At 49.5% G+C, this 17,445-nt stretch overlaps 12 non-coding genes across 12 annotated transcripts; all 12 read right to left on the bottom strand.

Moving 5' to 3' along the window:
* Positions 1-937: 937 nt before the first annotated feature.
* TRNAV-CAC (transfer RNA valine (anticodon CAC)) lies at positions 938-1,010 on the bottom strand. Its single transcript has one exon. It is a non-coding gene; the product is annotated as a tRNA-Val (tRNA).
* A 1,182-nt stretch (positions 1,011-2,192) lies between these two features.
* Positions 2,193-2,265, bottom strand: TRNAV-CAC (transfer RNA valine (anticodon CAC)). Its single transcript has one exon. It is a non-coding gene; the product is annotated as a tRNA-Val (tRNA).
* Positions 2,266-2,344: 79 nt separating this feature from the next.
* TRNAV-CAC (transfer RNA valine (anticodon CAC)) lies at positions 2,345-2,418 on the bottom strand. The gene has a single exon. It is a non-coding gene; the product is annotated as a tRNA-Val (tRNA).
* A 79-nt stretch (positions 2,419-2,497) lies between these two features.
* On the bottom strand, positions 2,498-2,570 carry TRNAV-CAC (transfer RNA valine (anticodon CAC)). The gene has a single exon. It is a non-coding gene; the product is annotated as a tRNA-Val (tRNA).
* A 4,444-nt stretch (positions 2,571-7,014) lies between these two features.
* TRNAV-CAC (transfer RNA valine (anticodon CAC)) lies at positions 7,015-7,087 on the bottom strand. Its single transcript has one exon. It is a non-coding gene; the product is annotated as a tRNA-Val (tRNA).
* A 79-nt stretch (positions 7,088-7,166) lies between these two features.
* Positions 7,167-7,239, bottom strand: TRNAV-CAC (transfer RNA valine (anticodon CAC)). Its single transcript has one exon. It is a non-coding gene; the product is annotated as a tRNA-Val (tRNA).
* A 79-nt stretch (positions 7,240-7,318) lies between these two features.
* TRNAV-CAC (transfer RNA valine (anticodon CAC)) lies at positions 7,319-7,391 on the bottom strand. The gene has a single exon. It is a non-coding gene; the product is annotated as a tRNA-Val (tRNA).
* Positions 7,392-7,467: 76 nt separating this feature from the next.
* TRNAV-CAC (transfer RNA valine (anticodon CAC)) lies at positions 7,468-7,540 on the bottom strand. Its single transcript has one exon. It is a non-coding gene; the product is annotated as a tRNA-Val (tRNA).
* A 79-nt stretch (positions 7,541-7,619) lies between these two features.
* On the bottom strand, positions 7,620-7,692 carry TRNAV-CAC (transfer RNA valine (anticodon CAC)). The gene has a single exon. It is a non-coding gene; the product is annotated as a tRNA-Val (tRNA).
* A 79-nt stretch (positions 7,693-7,771) lies between these two features.
* On the bottom strand, positions 7,772-7,844 carry TRNAV-CAC (transfer RNA valine (anticodon CAC)). The gene has a single exon. It is a non-coding gene; the product is annotated as a tRNA-Val (tRNA).
* Positions 7,845-7,923: 79 nt separating this feature from the next.
* On the bottom strand, positions 7,924-7,996 carry TRNAV-CAC (transfer RNA valine (anticodon CAC)). Its single transcript has one exon. It is a non-coding gene; the product is annotated as a tRNA-Val (tRNA).
* A 79-nt stretch (positions 7,997-8,075) lies between these two features.
* Positions 8,076-8,148, bottom strand: TRNAV-CAC (transfer RNA valine (anticodon CAC)). The gene has a single exon. It is a non-coding gene; the product is annotated as a tRNA-Val (tRNA).
* Between the last annotated feature and the right edge of the window lie 9,297 nt (positions 8,149-17,445).

The following is a 17,445-nucleotide window of genomic DNA, read 5'->3' as shown; positions in this document are numbered from 1 at the left end:
CTGGTCTCCTGCCCCTTTCGCCGCGTCTTCGGCCTCGGCCGCGTCCATTACCAACCTTGCTGTGTCATTGCCTTCGGCTGGCCCAGTCATAGAGGCGTATGTACGTACGCACTGGTCCTCGGCGCGTCCAAACCGACGGCATTGCGAGCACCGGGGAACCTTGCAGTCTCGTCGTACATGACCAGTGCCTTGACAGCGCAAGCACTGCATTGGCCTGCCAGGAACGACGACTAGGGCCAGCTCACCGGCGAACCTAATTTGGTGCGGGAGATCTTCCACCTTCACGCCGCTGTTGAGCTTGAGCAAGACGGACCGGGTAGTCGTCCCCTTGTCGTTGATACCCTGAACGCGCCATCGCTCTCGGGTGAGTTGTACGGCTTTACCGAAAGCCGCCAATGCCGTTCTTACATCTTCATCGGCCACACCATGTATTAACCAATGAAGACGCAGCCGCACCTGCTGATCCTGAGGGCGACCACGATGCAGCGCCGCCCCTTTACCTTCAGCTCCTTCACTTCCAGCATCCTTTTCGTGGCGTCCGCGGTGTTCATAGTCACGTGGTTAATCTGGTAGGCCCCGACGGCAAGCACTTCCGGCAGCAATCCTGTTGGGCCAAGAGCGTCCCCGAAATCTTCTACTTTGTAGGGTCTAGCTCGCACGTCGCCGTGCAAAAACACGGTGTTTAGCGCGACGCGCCCCTTTGGCAGTGGAGGCAAAATAATCTGATAGCCTGCGTCGTCATCGCTGTTCCACCTGTTTCCGCGGCCAACAAAGGCCGCTGTCGCCGCTCCACTGGAGCTCATGATTCGCCGTCCGTCACGCTCGGTGGTCGGAAGTAGAATGATACACCACGGGAACGGAGCACGGACAGGTGTATTTCTCTCCCTCTTTTCTTCTGCGTATTCGCGATAGCAAAGAAAACAAAAGTGTAATGCACTGTTCCCGCCCGGGATCGAACCGGGGGCCTTGCGCGTGTGAAGCGCACGTGATAACCACTACACCACGGGAACGGATTTTTTTTTCTTTATTACCTGTTTTACACTCAACGCACGTACAAAAAAGGTAACACGTTTGCTCTCAGTAGAACATTCCACGCGTTAGAGTTAAAAACAGAAAGAGGTAGCTGTACTTTGGTAAAAACACCGGCTGCATATTGGGTAAAGCAGCTTGGTTAGGGGAACCGAACTGTGGCTAATTTGTCTAATATGGGTAGCCACGCTGGTGGCTCCCCTTTGGCCTTATGTATGTCACGTAGGTGCAGGATGTTTTCCACGAAATATTCCTGAGCAGAACGAGGTTGGAGAGCTTCATGCCTTACATCTATTCTTGTCTTCCAGACACTGTGCATGCAGAGCAACATTATTGTGTCGCACGGCACGTCTCCCGTCTCTTCAAAAGGCAGAAAGCGAATACCGAATGGTGTCAGAGGGAATTCTTTTTTGATGGTTCTTTGTAGGATGTCCCACAAGAACACTGAGTCCCAACAATCTAGAAATATATGGTCTATAGTTTCCGGTTTATGGTATATACCGCAATCGATACTCCATGGTACAAACAAACCCTTCTCTCTTAGCCATGGTTTTACGGGAAGCGTGCCACTGTGCACAAGAAAGAAGAAAGATTTGGTAGTCGGCCTGATAGACATTCTTTTTACACGTTTCAAGACATTGCGTTCAGGCCCTAGAGTGTAGGTTGAGCGGTATATAGGCACGGGGCACAAAATATCCACGAGGTCTTTATACAATTTCTTCCGGCCGACAACAGACAAATATTCAAGTGAGAAATGGGCTTTGAGCAAACGAAAAGCGCTTACCACTTCGCGCATATATCCTTTCACCACTACTTGTGTTCCACATGATGTAACAATGAACTCAGATAAGGCATTGTGTAGTTGGACGTGTATAACAGTTTGTAGAAATGCATTCCTTTGGTCGCGTAGGAAAATAAGCCTTGAGACTACTTGACTTAAAAACAAATTACACAAACCAAGACCTCCGTTATTCACGGAATGAAAGAAGTTTAGCCTGCTTGTACGTTCCCATCCCGATCCCCAAACAAACATTGCGAATATCCTGTGCAATTTTTGGACACACATCCTATACACCACGGGAACGGAGCACGGACAGGTATATTTCTCTCCCTCTTTTCTTCTGCGTATTCGCGATCGCAAAGAATACAAAAGTGTAATGCACTGTTCCCGCCCGGGATCGAACCGGGGCCCTTGCGCGTGTGAAGCGCACGTGATAACCACTACACCACGGGAACGGAGCACGGACAGGTATATTTCTCTCCCTCTTTTCTTCTGCGTATTCGCGATAGCAAAGAAAACAAAAGTGTAACGCACTGTTCCCGCCCGGGATCGAACCGGGGGGCCTTGCGCGTGTGAAGCGCACGTGATAACCACTACACCACGGGAACGGAGCACGGACAGGTATATTTCTCTCCCTCTTTTCTTCTGCGTATTCGCGATCGCAAAGAAAACAAAAGTGTAACGCACTGTTCTCGCCCGGGATCGAACCGGGGGCTTTGCGCGTGTGAAGCGCACGTGATAACCACTACACCACGGGAACATTTTTTTTCCTTATTGCCGGTCTTCGACACAGTATGCGACAAATGTACACAAACTATATAGTGCGCCAGAAGGCACAAGTGGCCAAACTGCCATGGAGGCCTGGCGTTGTCATCTTTAAAATTCCCGGAGCTCTACCAAAGGCTCCAGCCTTGAAAGCCACTCAGGAACATCTGTTTGCGCTTTCAAAGTCTCCAGGAATCTGTGTACGCCTTCGCGAAAATACATACGTGTTGGTCGCGCGTCCGGATCACAAAAATAGCCAGCCATTCGGGAGCGCCATATACTGTGGAGGCCCATCAGCATAATCTGGTCGAAGGGAACGCCATCCTCATTATCGGTTGGCAGGTAGCGGATCCCGTGAGAGTCTAGCGATAATTCTTTTTTAATGGTTCTTTGGAGCACGTCCCAGAAAAAAACCCCTTGCCAGCAATGAAGAAAAACGTGGTCGATTGTCTCAAGCTGCTTGCATATAAGGCAGTGGGAACCCCACGGTAGAAATAAACCCATTTCCTCTAGAAAGGACTTAACAGCTAAAGTTCCAGTGTGTAACTTGAAAAAGAAAGATTTGGCTCCCGGCGACACCTGCATTTTTTTAACTCTTTTTAAAACATTGCCTCCTGGGCCTCCAGAGTGTATGGTCCTGTACAAGGGCACTGGAAACAGCGCGTCACAAACATCCCTATACAATGTTTTCCTTTTAACGCTACTCAAATACTGCATCGAAAAACGTACACTTATAAATTTGACACTTTGAACAATTTCTCTAAAGAAACCACAAACACTTCTTGAAATACATTGCGTTGTAACAACATACTCGGGCAAAACATCCCCGAGTCTTTGTTGACACACGGTGCGCAGGAATGGGTCTCTAACATCACGGAAAAATAGAAACCTGTTTACAATCTGTCGCACAAACAAATGTCCCAGTCCTAAACCACCGGCCTTCACCTGCCGAAACAAGTTCGGTCGGCTGCACCTCTCCCATGTGGACGCCCAAACAAAGACAGCAAATACACGGTGCAGCTTCTGCACGTTTACTCGGGGACAATGTAGCACTTGCATTGCATACCACAACTTACTAATAAAAAAAAAGATTGCACACCGTAGCTCATGCGAAGACAGATAGATGAGCGTTTATCCATTTGTCCGCTTTTTCTCGCGTCTCTTGCAGCTGCGCTCGCCAGTACGGATCAGTGCCTCTATAAAATTGCAGCGGCACCCCCAAGTACTTCGGAGGCGTTGTTACCCAAGCCACGTTGGCAAAAGTGTCTGGGGTTGAAGGCCATCCTCCGTGCCAAAATCCCAGGCACTTATCCCAATTCACCCGACTTCCGGTTAGCTCACTGAAGCACTGCACGCTTTCAACTGTTTTACTAACACTTTCCTTGTCCCTGCAAAGAACTGCAACATCGTCTGCATACGCAACCAATTTCACTTTGGTTGCTTGTAGTCAAAATCCATGAATTTCATCGCTTTGTATTATGTTCAGACACAGTGCCTCAATATATATATCAAACAACAGAGGGCTGAGGGGGGCAGCCTTGGCGCACCGAACGTCGTACGTGTATGCGGGCCCCCAGCAACTTATTAACAAGTAGCCTCGTAGTGCAGTTTCGGTACGCCAAGCTCACTCCCTCCCGGATGACCGAACCTATATTGATGTAGTCCAGGATGCAAAACAAAATACAATGTGACACGCAATCAAATGCCTTTTCCAAATCATTTGTAGTAGTGCGACACGTGCATATGTGGCGTCACAGCATTCCAGTACACACCTCGCCTTGTGAATGTTGTAAACGATGGAACGGCCTTTGATCCCACATGTTTGTAGGGGGCCAACTATTTCGCCTATAACACTCTGTAATCTGCTAGCAAGAACCTTCATGTAGATTTTGTAGTCTACGTTTGTCAGAGCGATAGGTCGGTATGACGATACCTGCTTAAGTTTATCTGCTTTGTCGGTTTTCGGAATAAGTACAGTGTGTGACGTTCCAAACGACACAGGTAAAACATTTATTTCATATGCCTCATTGAATACCGCAGTCAGCAATGGAGCTAGTTGTTGCTTGAAAGTTTTGTAGAACGCTGCACTCAAGCCATCAGGCCCAGGCGATTTACCAGGGTTTAAATTATCTATTGCACGCTCTACTTCCTGCTCGCTAATGGCCGTGTCCAGTCTTGCTTTTTGTTCCTCGTCTAGTCGTGGCATCGGCCGCAGATACGATTCTTTAAACCGGTCCAGGTCGACATTACGCAAATCGAACAATGCCTGGTAATACTCAAAGAAAGCTTGCCCGATTTCTCTATTATCTGTTGCGGTGCGACCCGCCCATTGTACCTCAGTGACATGGTTCCTTCTTGCGTGCGCGTTTTCCATCCCTAGCGCCCGTTTTGTGGGCGTCTCCGCCACGGCTAGATGTTCAGCTCTCGCGCGCACAAGCGCTCCACGATAGCGTTCTTCTTCATTAATTTCTAGCTTTTGTTTTATTTTCCTAACGTCGTCCATGTATAATCCCGGTGCCTTGCACTCCAGAGCTAATAATTTTTCTAGCATAGACTTTAACTGCGTTTCATTTAGTTTTTCATGGTACCGTATGCAGCTCGCCCTTTCAATTCCTTTTGTTTTGATCTGCTGCTTGCACAGTTCCCATTCCTGGCCCAATTCATGTATTCCCCTTCCAGTGACTTTACTAATTTCTTCCTCCGCTCCCTTAGCGAATTCTTGATCATTGAGCAGTTTGTTGTTTAACTTCCAAAGATCCCACTGAAAACAGCTGCTTCGCTTTTTTGCACCAATAAAACATTGAACCATGCAGTGATCCGAGAAGGGCGCGGGCACTACGTCATAGCCATGACACTTTGGGACCAAACATGCAGTCACGTGAATCCTGTCGAGTCGGGCGTGGCTGGTACCTTGGAAATGAGAGTACTTAACTGGACACCTGCTCACCAGGCATTCTCCCACGTCCTCTAAAGCAAATTCATCAATTAATCGAATAAGAACGGCAGTACTACTATCCCTGAAAGTACGCGTACTAGTTTTGTCATCGGCGCTCAGAACACAATTGAAGTCACCCAACAGAATGAGCTGCCTTTCCGTGTTTAGGTGTTGCTTAATAAATTCAAAAAGACAGTCCTCTCGTCAACTGCGGTGGGTGCATATATACAGACAGCGCGCCACTCAGTAGCACAGAAAACGAAACCGCAGACAAGCCCTCGTCCTGAAGGAAGTGAAACATGCGACTGAATAACCAGACCAGGCAGTTTTTTGACAAGCATGACACAGCCGGCAGAAGTACCAACTGCGTGACTGACAATGGCGTAAAACCTAGACGTGAAACGCTGCACCATGCTCTCAGTCTCTTCTTCCCCTTCGACCTTTGTTTCTTGTAGTCCAAGCATATCGATATCTTCGTCAGTTAGAAGGCGCAGCACATGACTGCTTTTCCTTTGTGGCTAAGCCTCGTACATTTAGACTGGCAACTTTAAGCCTGAGAGCGGAAGCCATTTGCTGCGGTGATAAGAGGCCGAGAGCATGGTGCTTAACTTTCGCGTCCAGCACGTCGCTAGACGCTTTTGTTGGTGCCGGGGTCACCTTTTTGGCCAGGTAGGCCTAGCTGCAAGGCCTGCTTTTCGGCGACTCTCGTTTACGTCCTCACATTTGGCTTTGTTTTGAAGAGTGGTCGTCTCCCTTGTGTCGATTTTGTCAGTGGCTCCTCGCTGCTAGCGGCCGCCGCCTGGTGCTTTTTGTTGCCGCGTTCGGTGTGCGTGCGTTTCGCTGTGCCGGTGACACTCAACGCTCGGCCGCCGCTCTTGTAGAGGGGCTCCTGGCTGTTCCCTGGTTCAGACACGTCCGGTTCTGGTGCTCCGTCGGCACCAGTCGCCCTCCCGTCTTCTTTTCCTTCGCAGCGTATCATTGCCGTTTCTTTGCTTTCTTTGGTTGTCACTTCTTTTCCTTCTTCCTCAGTCACCGAAGTCTTTGCAGTCACTGCAGGCTTCTCGCATTGCCCGGCTCCTTTTGCAGCTGCTTCCGCTTCGTCAACATCCATGATGTGGTCCGCCGAATCTACGGCCATCGCAGTTCCTGTAGCAACTGCGTACGTCCGTACGCACTCCTCCTCAACGTGGCCGAAGCGTCTACATTTCGAACACCTTGGTATCTTGCATTCTCGCCGTACGTGTCCCGTGCCGCGGCAGGTACTGGTACTGGTGCCGCGGCAGGTAATCTGGTACTCGCTATCTTGAACTTCATCAGGACTGTTTCCGCGGCCGCCGAAGGCCGCAATCGCCGCTCCGCTGGAGCTCATGATTCGCCGTCCGTCACGCTCGGTGGCCGGAAGTAGAATGACTACACCACGGGAGCGGAGCACGGAGAGGTGTATTTCTCTCCCTCTTTTCTTCTGCGTATTCGCGATAGCAAAGAAAACGAAAGTGTAATGCACTGTTCCCGCCCGGAATCGAACCGGGGGCCATGTGCGTGTGAAGCGCACGTGATAACCACTACACCACGGGAACGGAGCACGGACAGGTATATTTCTCTCCCTCTTTTCTTCAGCGTATTCGCGATAGCAAAGAAAACAAAAGTGTAACGCACTGTTCCCGCCCGGGATCGAACCGGGGGCCTTGCGCATGTGAAGCGCACGTGATAACCACTACACCACGGGAACGGAGCACGGAGAGGTATATTTCTCTCCCTCTTTTCTTCTACGTATTCGCGATAGCAAAGAAAAGGAAAGTGTAACGCACTGTTCCCGCCCGGGATCGAACCGGGGGCCTTGCGCGTGTGAAGCGCACGTGATAACCACTACACCACGGGAACGGAGCACGGCGACGTATATTTCTCTCCATCTTTTCTTCTGCGTATTCGCGATAGCAAAGAAAAAAGTGTAACGCACTGTTCCCGCCCGGGATCGAACCGGGGGCCTTGCGCGTGTGAAGCGCACGTGATAACCACTACACCACGGGAACGGAGCACGGAGAGGTATATTTTTCTCCCTCTTTTCTTCTACGTATTCGCGATAGCAAAGAAAAGGAAAGTGTAACGCACTGTTCCCGCCCGGGATCGAACCGGTGGCCTTGCGCGTGTGAAGCGCACGTGATAACCACTACACCACGGGAACGGAGCACGGAGAGGTATATTTCTCTCCCTCTTTTCTTCTGCGTATTCGCGATCGCAAAGAAAACAAAAGTGTAACGCACTGTTCCCGCCCGGGATCGAACCGGGGGCCTTGCGCGTGTGAAGCGCACGTGATAACCACTACACCACGGGAACGGAGCACGGAGAGGTATATTTCTCTCCCTCTTTTCTTCTACGTATTCGCGATAGCAAAGAAAAGGAAAGTGTAACGCACTGTTCCCGCCCGGGATCGAACCGGTGGCCTTGCGCGTGTGAAGCGCACGTGATAACCACTACACCACGGGAACGGAGCCCGGAGAGGTATATTTCTCTCCCTCTTTTCTTCTGCGTATTCGCGATAGCAAAGAAAACAAAAGTGTAACGCACTGTTCCCGCCCGGGATCGAACCGAGGGCCTTGCGCGTGTGAAGCGCACGTGATAACCACTACACCACGGGAACTTTTTTTTTTATTTATTTATTACCTTTCTCAGGATGGAAACAAAGCGATACAATCACAAATTCACACTACATAAAGTAATCAAAACCGCTTGCCCGCTTTGGGCAAGCGTGGGTATTTAGAACCGCTTCAGGTTGACAAGAGCATCTAATACAGGCATCCATGCTGGTGGATGAATCTGTGCTTTATACATCTCACGAATAAACGCAATGCTTTCTTTGAAGTACTCTCTGGCTGGCTGGGCGTTCATATCTGCATGATACACTGCCATTCTTGTTTTCCAGATGCTGTGAAGACATAAAGCCATAAACATGTCATACGGAACCCCTTCATCATTATTGGTTGGGAGGAAGCGGATGCCATATGGGGTAATCGGTAACTCTTTTTTAAAAGTACGTTGCAGCATGTCCCATAAGAAGGTGGCATCTACGCAATGAAGAAAAATATGGTCGTTAGTTTCTGGTTGCTTGCACAATAAGCAGTTTATCGTCCAAGGCACGAAGATACCCTCCTGCTCTAACCACGGTTGAACGGGCAGAGTTCCGGTGTGCGAGTAAAAGAAGAACGTTTTCACCGCGGACCGTACTGGCATCCGCTTCACCCTTGTCAGTACGTCTTTGCCTGCTCCTGTTGACAACATGGTTCGTGCGATACTGTGGTTCTGGCATACATACATCAACAACATCTTTGTGCAGTTTCTTTCGTGTGACATTGCTTAGATACTGTAATGAGAACCGTACTGCGAGGAACTCCTAAGACCAGACGACTTCTCGCAGGAAGCCTCGTACTTTCGGCCCATCCACCCGATCAGACGACACAATAAACGCTGGCATAACGTCACACAATCGCATTTGAATCACATTACGTAGGAAAGCATTGCTTTGCTCCCGCATAAAGAGAAATCTGGACACTACCTGTTTTAGAAACAAATGCGCCAAGCCCAGACCGCCACTTTTCACTGACCGGAATAAATTTGTACGGCTTGTACGTTCCCAAGTTGATCCCCATATATACACTGCTAGCACCCTGTGGAGTCTTTGAATGCTTGCTCTCGTCGCACACAGTACTTGCCGAACGTACCAAATCTTGGCTACAACAAAAAGGTTACATACTGTTGACCTTGCAAATATAGATAAGCCTCTCCCTCAAAATTTGTTCGATTTTTCTTTTATTTGTTCCGCTTCATTTCTCCAATAATCACTAGTGTCTTTGTAGTGATTTAAAGGCACCCCGAGGTATTTCGTTGGCGAAACCGTCCACTGCATGCTTTCAAAGACGTCCGGGGTATCGTCCTAATCCCCATGCCAAAAGCCCAAAGACTTGCTCCAGTTGATAACGCTTCCGGTCACTTTACAAAAACTCTTCGCCACACTGATGATATTCCTGACACTTTCTTGGTCAGAACAGAAAACTGCAATATCGTCAGCGTACGTAAGTAGCTTAACCTCGCTTTTGCTCAACCTAAAACCTTTTATTGCACTCGATGACATGATTTTCAAACAGAAAGGCTCCAGGTACAGCGCGAACAGTAAAGGAGACAAAGGGCATCCTTGCCTAACAGAGGACTTTATCTGTAAACTGGCAGTTAATGATTTATTAATTTTAATCCTGCTAGAAATGTCTGCGTAACACATTTCTATACCTTCTGATAGGACCTTCCCGACATTGATGTGTTCTAGAATGTTGAAAAAGACTTTATGCACAACTCTGTCGAATGCCTTCTCTAAATCCAGTTGCACCATGGCGACCTTACCGCAGTACGCATCACAGCACTCCAGGACGGTTCTAGCCACGTGTATGTTTGTTACAATGGACCTTCATTTTATGCCGCAAGTCTGATGCGGCCCCACAAGCCTGGTTATAACACTTTGCAGTCTCCTACCCAAAACATTAGCGAAGATCTTGTAGTCCGTGTTCGTTAGAGTTATCGGTCGATAAGCTCATACCGAGAGCAAGGCAGCTGGATCCTCTGTTTTTGGAAAAAGTACAACATGGCTCTGCCTGAAAGAAGGAGGCAACTTCTTTGTTCTGTATGCCTCCTTTATCACGTTATGCAGGACAACTGCTATCTCCGTTTTAAAAGCCTTGTAGAATTCTGAGCCAAAACCATCAGGACCTGGCGATTTCCCTGCACTCAATTCATCGACTGCCCCCTGAATTTCTGCAGCGCTGATTGGTGCTTCGAGATTAGTTTTAACTTCTGCTTCAAGTTTTGGCATGTGTCTCAAGAAATCGCTTTGAAAACCTTCCACAACCTGTGGTTCGTGGCCAACTAAATCCCGATAATAATCAACAAATGCGCGACGTATCAGTTCCTCGTCTTGCACAACTTCATCTCTGTACATTATCGCTTTTTTTTTTCGTTGCGCGACGCATAGCTTTTTTTCATCTGATAGAGCGCGTTTTGTCGGGGTTTCACCCATATACATTTTTTCCGCACGCGCTCGTAGAACTGCGCCCCTGTACTTTTCTGTATTAATAATTTCTAGTTTGCTTTTAATTTCTTTTATTACTCTGGCAAAGTTACCCGGGGCTGTAGCTTCTGCATTCAAATAAAAATCAAGCTGGCTTTGGAGCTCAGTTTCTTCTTTGTTTTGCTTCCTCCGCAATGCCCCGGCTCTTTCGATGGCTGAGATTTTTGCGTTTTCCTTAAAATGTTCCCATGCCTCGGCATAACACTCCGGTTCATTTGCCAGTAGGTCTCCAATTTTTCCTTTTGTTTCCTTCATATATACCTCATCATTGAGGAGTTTAACATTGCATTTCCACAGCTGCCAGTTAAATTTCGCCGGTTTCCTCGGACCTAGCGCACACACAACCAAACTATGGTCGCTAAAGGAAACGTTTTTTAATGTCATACTTATTGCAGACGGGTGCCAAATCTGCCGAAACATAAATACGATCTAATCTAGCGTGGCTGTCCCCCTGGTAGTGGGTAAACCGAGGCAATGTGCCATTTGACAGGAAGCATCCTACATCTTCTAACAGGTGACCTTCAGTCAGCGCATTTAGTACCGACACACTCGCATCTCGTATCGGTGCATCTCTTGTCCTGTCTTCTACTCTGGATACGCAATTAAAGTCCCCCATCATTATAATTGCCCTGTCACAATTCAGATAATGTTCAACACTTTCAAAAAACAATCTGCGCTCACTTGGTGCATTTTGGGCATGTAAACAAGCTATTCGGAACTTCTGGGCTTGTAACGTTATGTCACATACAATAAGTCGTCCGGTGTCACGCGCGTACACACTATCAACAGATATGCCTGTGGAGTGCTTCAAGAACAGCGCACAACCACCCGCTGTACCAACTGCATGCGCAACGCATACATTGTAGTACGCCCTAAAAGGTTCAACCATGCGGTTTGTTCCTTCCTGACTTTCGATCTTCGTTTCCTGTACGGCAATCACGTCCAATTCATTTTCCATAAAAAGTCGACTCAGCTGGTATTGTTTTCTCCGTGTCGACAGGCCCCGCACGTTAAGAGTGCCTACATAAAGAGGCGTTTGGAGAGTAACAGCCATTTCTTTTATAAACACAAACCGCATACTATCCCTTGCTTATCACAAGACGGCAAAACACTCACATTTTTATAGAAAATCCCAGTCGTTCCAGCCCTTTTGATTAGAATTTAGACTTCGCCGTGACGACGTCAACGCACTGTCTTTCCGGTCCCTTCCGCTGATAGTGTCCGGTTGGAAAAAAAGAAGGCTCGACACCTTGTCACATCGCCGGCGGGGCCGGCGGTTTCCGCTCGGGCCGTGGCTCGAGCGGTATTTTCGGTGCGGGTTTAAATGTAGTCCTTCGATGGGGTGTCGTTTTCACAGGCGGCTCATCCGTTGCATTCTGGTCGGTCTTGTGCCCTTCTTTGCCGTCCTCATGGAGTCGTTTTGGTGCAGTGCCGCTGGTACTTGCCATAATGACGTCTGTAGTCTCAGGGCTTTGCTCGACACTCGCGCCAGGTGCAATGTGTTGGCTCGTTGGAGCGCCCATCGCCAGTGTCTCTACAACCCCTGTTGAAGCGATGGCTGTGTCTTCCGCAATAATGACTGCAGCCTTTTGCTTCACATGTGACACGTTTGCTGCACCAATAGTTCGCGAGCTGTCTGCCTCGGGGGTAGTTTCGGCCGCGTCTGCCTCGTCCATTAGATGTTCCGTCGACAGTTCATCGCTTGCTTTGACTCCGGCCACGTTTGCGCAGGTTCGCACGCAGACGCTTTCATCGTGGCCATATCGCCGACATTTGGCACAATGCGGTACCCGGCAGTCGCGCCTGATATGGCCTGTGGCATGGCACCTCAAGCATAGCGGTGGGCGTCCCGGCGCAACGAGTAGAGCCATGATTCCTGCAACCCGCAACTGATGTGGTAAATCTTCTAGAGTTACACCAGGCTTGAGCTTTAGACCAACCGTACGCGTAGACGAGCCTTTGTCAGCTATTCCGTGCACTCGCCAGCGCTCCTTGTAGATATCGCTTGCTTTCCCGTACGGTGCTAGAGCAGAGCGCACTTCTTCGTCCGGAACATTATGTAGCACCCAGTAAAGCTTGATGCGCACTTCTTGATTTTCGGGGTCAACCACAAGGCACCGTTTCTCCTTGACCAGAACTTCCCCAATTTCTACCATCTTCTTCGTAGTTTCTGCACTTTTAAAAGTGACGGCCCAAACATGGTTCATCTGGAACGCCCCCAAGCTATCACTTCAGGAAGCACTCCGAGATGAACCAACGTGTCCCGAAAGTCTTCTACACGGTAAGGCCTGGCTTTCAAATCCCCGTGAAGAAAAACAGTATTCGCTACAGACGCACCTGTTGGCAGCGACGGCAGAATAACTTGATAGTCCAGGGCTTCATCAGCAAAAAACCTGTTTCCGCGGCCCGACTGGGCCGCTGATACCGCTCCGGTGGAGCACATTCCACACGCGTCCGTTGTAAGATTTGTCAGTCGTAGCTGTAGAGATGAACTTGGGACGACAGGGCTAGGCGAGCAGGATTTAATTGCAAGATTTACATTTAAAACAGGACATACTTTGGCAGACTAGCGCGACTCCCATATGGAGCCCGCAAAACTAACATACAGCAAACAGTTTACGAGCACACAGCTCACTAGTACATTTCTAGCATGACAAGGAGCACTCAGCTCCCGACAACGATAACGACACGAGCACACCCTAGCAGCCGGCAAACGCTGCTTATAAGCTCTCCGCTTGACGTCATAGTTCGACGTCATCGTTCGGCGGGGACGGAGCAGGAATGGTCGGGAAGGTTCGTCCAAGCATTGTAAACTTGCCGCCGCCCCGCATTAAGGCTCCGGAGTCAACGACCGAGGGCTTCGTAGAACTGTGCTCCGTCTCGGGTGGCGCGGCGGAGTACCGCATGCCTGAGCTGACCGCGCGCCACGTGGCCGCCGGTCATCCGCAGTTCTCGGTACCGCCCAGCTTTCAGTGCCGACGTCAGAGGGCTTCGCAGAACTACTTTGTCCCGGATGGCTCCGCCAAGTACCAATTTCCGGAGTTGATCGCGCCCACGTGGCTGCCGGCCGTCCGCAGTTCTCGGAAGGGCGCCCCGACTGGTGGGCTTGGAACACGTGCAGCGGGCTGAGAGCTGGCACGTTGCCACCCCGTACGGCCATTCTTAACAGCTCCTCCATGGCCCGGAAAATCTCGCCTGGCCAGTGCTGCCAACCGCTGGGCAGGAAGAGAATGGCTGGCGAGCAAGATGACGGCCTCGCTCTCTGCAACCCCTGCGTACTCGGAATGCCTTCAAACATCTTACAACAACTGGCACAGAAGAGTCGACCCGGCAACACAATACCGCTCAGCGTTCAAACGCCCGGAATCAGCTGCTAACCCACCAGGCCTCCCATCACAATTTCAATGCAAGTCACTCAACTGGGAATCCCAAATTTCGCCCCAAAATTTCGTGCCGCCAAAGCGAGCGTTCACGTTCCCCTTTCAGTTCGACCAAACCTGACTCGTGCTGCACAAGAGTAAAGGTTTACGCAAAATTAAACCGAAGGCTCTCAAACACCAATACCCAAACATAACATAAGCAGCCTAACTTCACGAACAGCCTGTTCTTACCCTATCACAGTGGCGTACTTATCTTACGTACTGTTGCCACTGAACAGTCTGGCCAACTCCACAGGTACGCAATCACAATCGCGCTAGCTTTGTGGTCCCTATCCCGAACACGTGCTTGCATCATACAAAGTTTTCATCACGCTGACTCACATTTGTTCCTTTAGTCCACACAGGACACGTTCCTTAAATAAACAACCAAATTTGCGTAACTTACGCAACACAGAGGAACCTTTGAACAAATGTGTCTTTTACTAACTAGCTCTTCGTACGCGTACTAGAGAAGTCAGAATACGGCTGCCTTCGACACACACGAGCAACCCAGTCATCAACGTTCTGCTTCCTTCCGTCCCCATAGGACACGCGTTAATGGACCTAAGAGCTCTTCTCAGTGCAAATCACGCAATTATTGAAAATCTACGCGCTTAACCTTAGAAAATTCAAAAACACTTAAAAAGAAAGAAGGTTAAATAACACACACGCGCGTTACGATAGGCCTCTCAACGATAACCTTGACCTTCAGGTTACTCACGCATACACAAAAAGAAAGCCTATATACTTATTAATGAACACCTCGCGAGACTACAGGTTTACTTTAAACGCATCTTTCAAATCTCGAGCTTCCCAAACAAAACATAAACAGAGCTCATACCTTACATATTGAAAGAAATCCTAGTCTCAAATCGCGAAAATTTGCAAATGTTCAAAAATAAAACAAAACAACACGTTTTCCTACTACGGAAGCTCTCCTGGCCTCCCGTTCCCGATTGCTTATGACTGACTCATACTTTCAGCCGAGCCCGAGGTGGTCGCGGTTTAAAAGCTACTTTGGCTATGGAGGAACAACAAAAGGGCTGACTCACTATCAGCTCCCCCAAGACGTTACGCTCTCCTGCCAATTTGCGTCCTCGCGCCCCGCTTTCAACATGACCTCGACTGACCGCGTCGCTACTCCCCACCTGGTCTCGTCTTGCCACCTTGCGCTTCTTTGTACTGCACGCTGAGCTTCGAAGAGAACGACGGAACGACGAGGAATTTGACTGCCCCGTGCCCTTTGTCCGCGTCCGTGCAGAACAAGCTTCTCGGTCCCCCTTTGACCTGTGGCTCGAACGTTTTCGATGCGTCAACATCGTCAGTGACGACCGCACCTTTTCCCTCGCGCCCTGCCCTTTTGGGTTTTTCGCCATCTTTGGCGGCGCTACATTAGTTACCGTCTTTCGGTCTTTACCGCGCTTCTTATTTCGGCGCTTTCTCTTTGCACTCGCTTTCATGTCGCCTTCTCGTGCCTCGTGCTGGCCGGTACACATTTCGTCGGCCCGGATCGGTCTCTTACCCGCACAGTCTGAGTGATTTACATTTAAATCTACTCTCACTTTGCCTCGACTGGCGGACAGCCCAACCGACTCTGGCACAATGCAGCAGGCTTTACTCGAGTTAGACAACTCGCACTCTTGCGAACTGCCCTCTACTACATTGCCCAGCTCACGCTGTGCATCTGCACACAGCCCGTCGGTATCGATCGCTGTCTCACGCGCACAGTCCGAATGATTAACAACTGAATCATCCCTATCTAGGCTATCTAGACTGGCGGAGAGCCGCACCGATCCCTGAACAATGCAGTTGTTCTCTCGTGAGCTACGGAGCTCGCCACCCCGAGAACTACTCTCAACTGCATCGTCCAGCTGTCACATTACTTCTGCACGCAGATCTGACTCGACATGGGTGCTCGCGTCTGTCAAGTCCGTAGTATTCTGTACCTCGCTAACGACCTCGCTACCATGAGATGCGACGCACACGCGCGGTAACTGTGCCAGCTTGTTCGCAGCTGGCCTAGCTGTCTCTATAGTCATCTGTTGGCACAGCACCTCGTCGCTCTCACTCTGGCCTTTAACGGCCTCTGCTGCCACTAAGGCTTCGTTAGCTGCTAGCACTTCGAATTCACTTGTGAACGTGCTGCTACTCTCACAGGTACTACTACTTTCCTCGGCTTTTGAACAAAATTTGCTATTTACTTCCTGCCACTTCCGCTGCGTCCAGCCTACAGATTTCTCAAGCCGCTGTTGTCTCTGTGCCAATAACTGATCACAATACTGTATCTCTTTGATCAGTGCTGCCTTCTTTCTCTCATACTTTTGCTCCCGCTCACGCTTACGTTCCTGATACTCACGTTCGCGTTCATTCTCACGTTCGTGACGCTCACACTTAAGAGTAAGTTCTTGAAGCTCACGCTTCCGTTCATTCTCGCGTTCTTCACGCTTACGCTCACTCTTACGTTCACGACGCTCACGCACCAGTGGTTCCTGTCTTTTACTTAGAATTCGTTTGCCCATTTGTTCTATGAATTTCAAATCATTGTTACTTTCTAGAATGGTTTTACGAATCTCTGATTCCTTCAAGTCCTCATCCATGTTTACCTCGATCTCCTCACACAACCACAACAGGTCAGCTCTCGTCAAACACGTTAGGACCATGGTCGCTACTTTAAGCTTTGGCTCTGCTGTCACACAATACTTGTTGCGATACCCACGCAAATCAAAATACAAGTAAAAGATCCCAGCGAATCAAATCCAAAAACACAGTGAAATTGAAGCCTGGTAAATCTTACAGCCAAAACCAAACGCTTACCCACTGAAGCAGCACCATATCACCAGTCCTTCCCCGCCGTATCCAGTCAGTTGCAAGAGGTGGTCAATCTCAAGTCGCCTCCAACTTGATCAGGATGCCGGTCGGTCACCATGTGCCAACGTCCGTCAGCTGCCGTTGCTGTCTCCGAGTCGTAGGCCGATTTACGAGCCGCAGGCCGATCCCTCCGCTGCCATTCAGTTGTAAGATTTGGAGCGGTTGTAGTCGTAGCGAGGACCTTGGCAGGAACTAGGCGAGCAGGCTTTAATTGCAAGATTTACATTTAAAAGAGGACATACTTTGGCAGACTAGCGCGACTCCCATATGGAGCCCGCAAAACTAACATACAGCAAACAGTTTACGAGCACACAGCTCACTAGTACATTTCTAGCATGACAAGGAGCACTCAGCTCCCGACAACGATCACGACACGAGCACACCCTAGCAGCCGGCAAACGCTGCTTATAAGCTCTCCGCTTGACGTCATAGTTCGACGTCATCGTTCGGCGGGGACGGAGCAGGAATGGTCGGGAAGGTTCGTCCAAGCATTGTAAACTTGCCGCCGCCCCGCACTAAGGCTCCGGAGTCAACGACC

The sequence above is a fragment of the Dermacentor andersoni genome, chromosome 1 (assembly GCF_023375885.2).
Source record: "Dermacentor andersoni chromosome 1, qqDerAnde1_hic_scaffold, whole genome shotgun sequence".
Taxonomy (NCBI): Eukaryota; Metazoa; Arthropoda; class Arachnida; order Ixodida; family Ixodidae; genus Dermacentor; species Dermacentor andersoni.
This window is presented reverse-complemented; position numbering and strand designations above follow the sequence as displayed.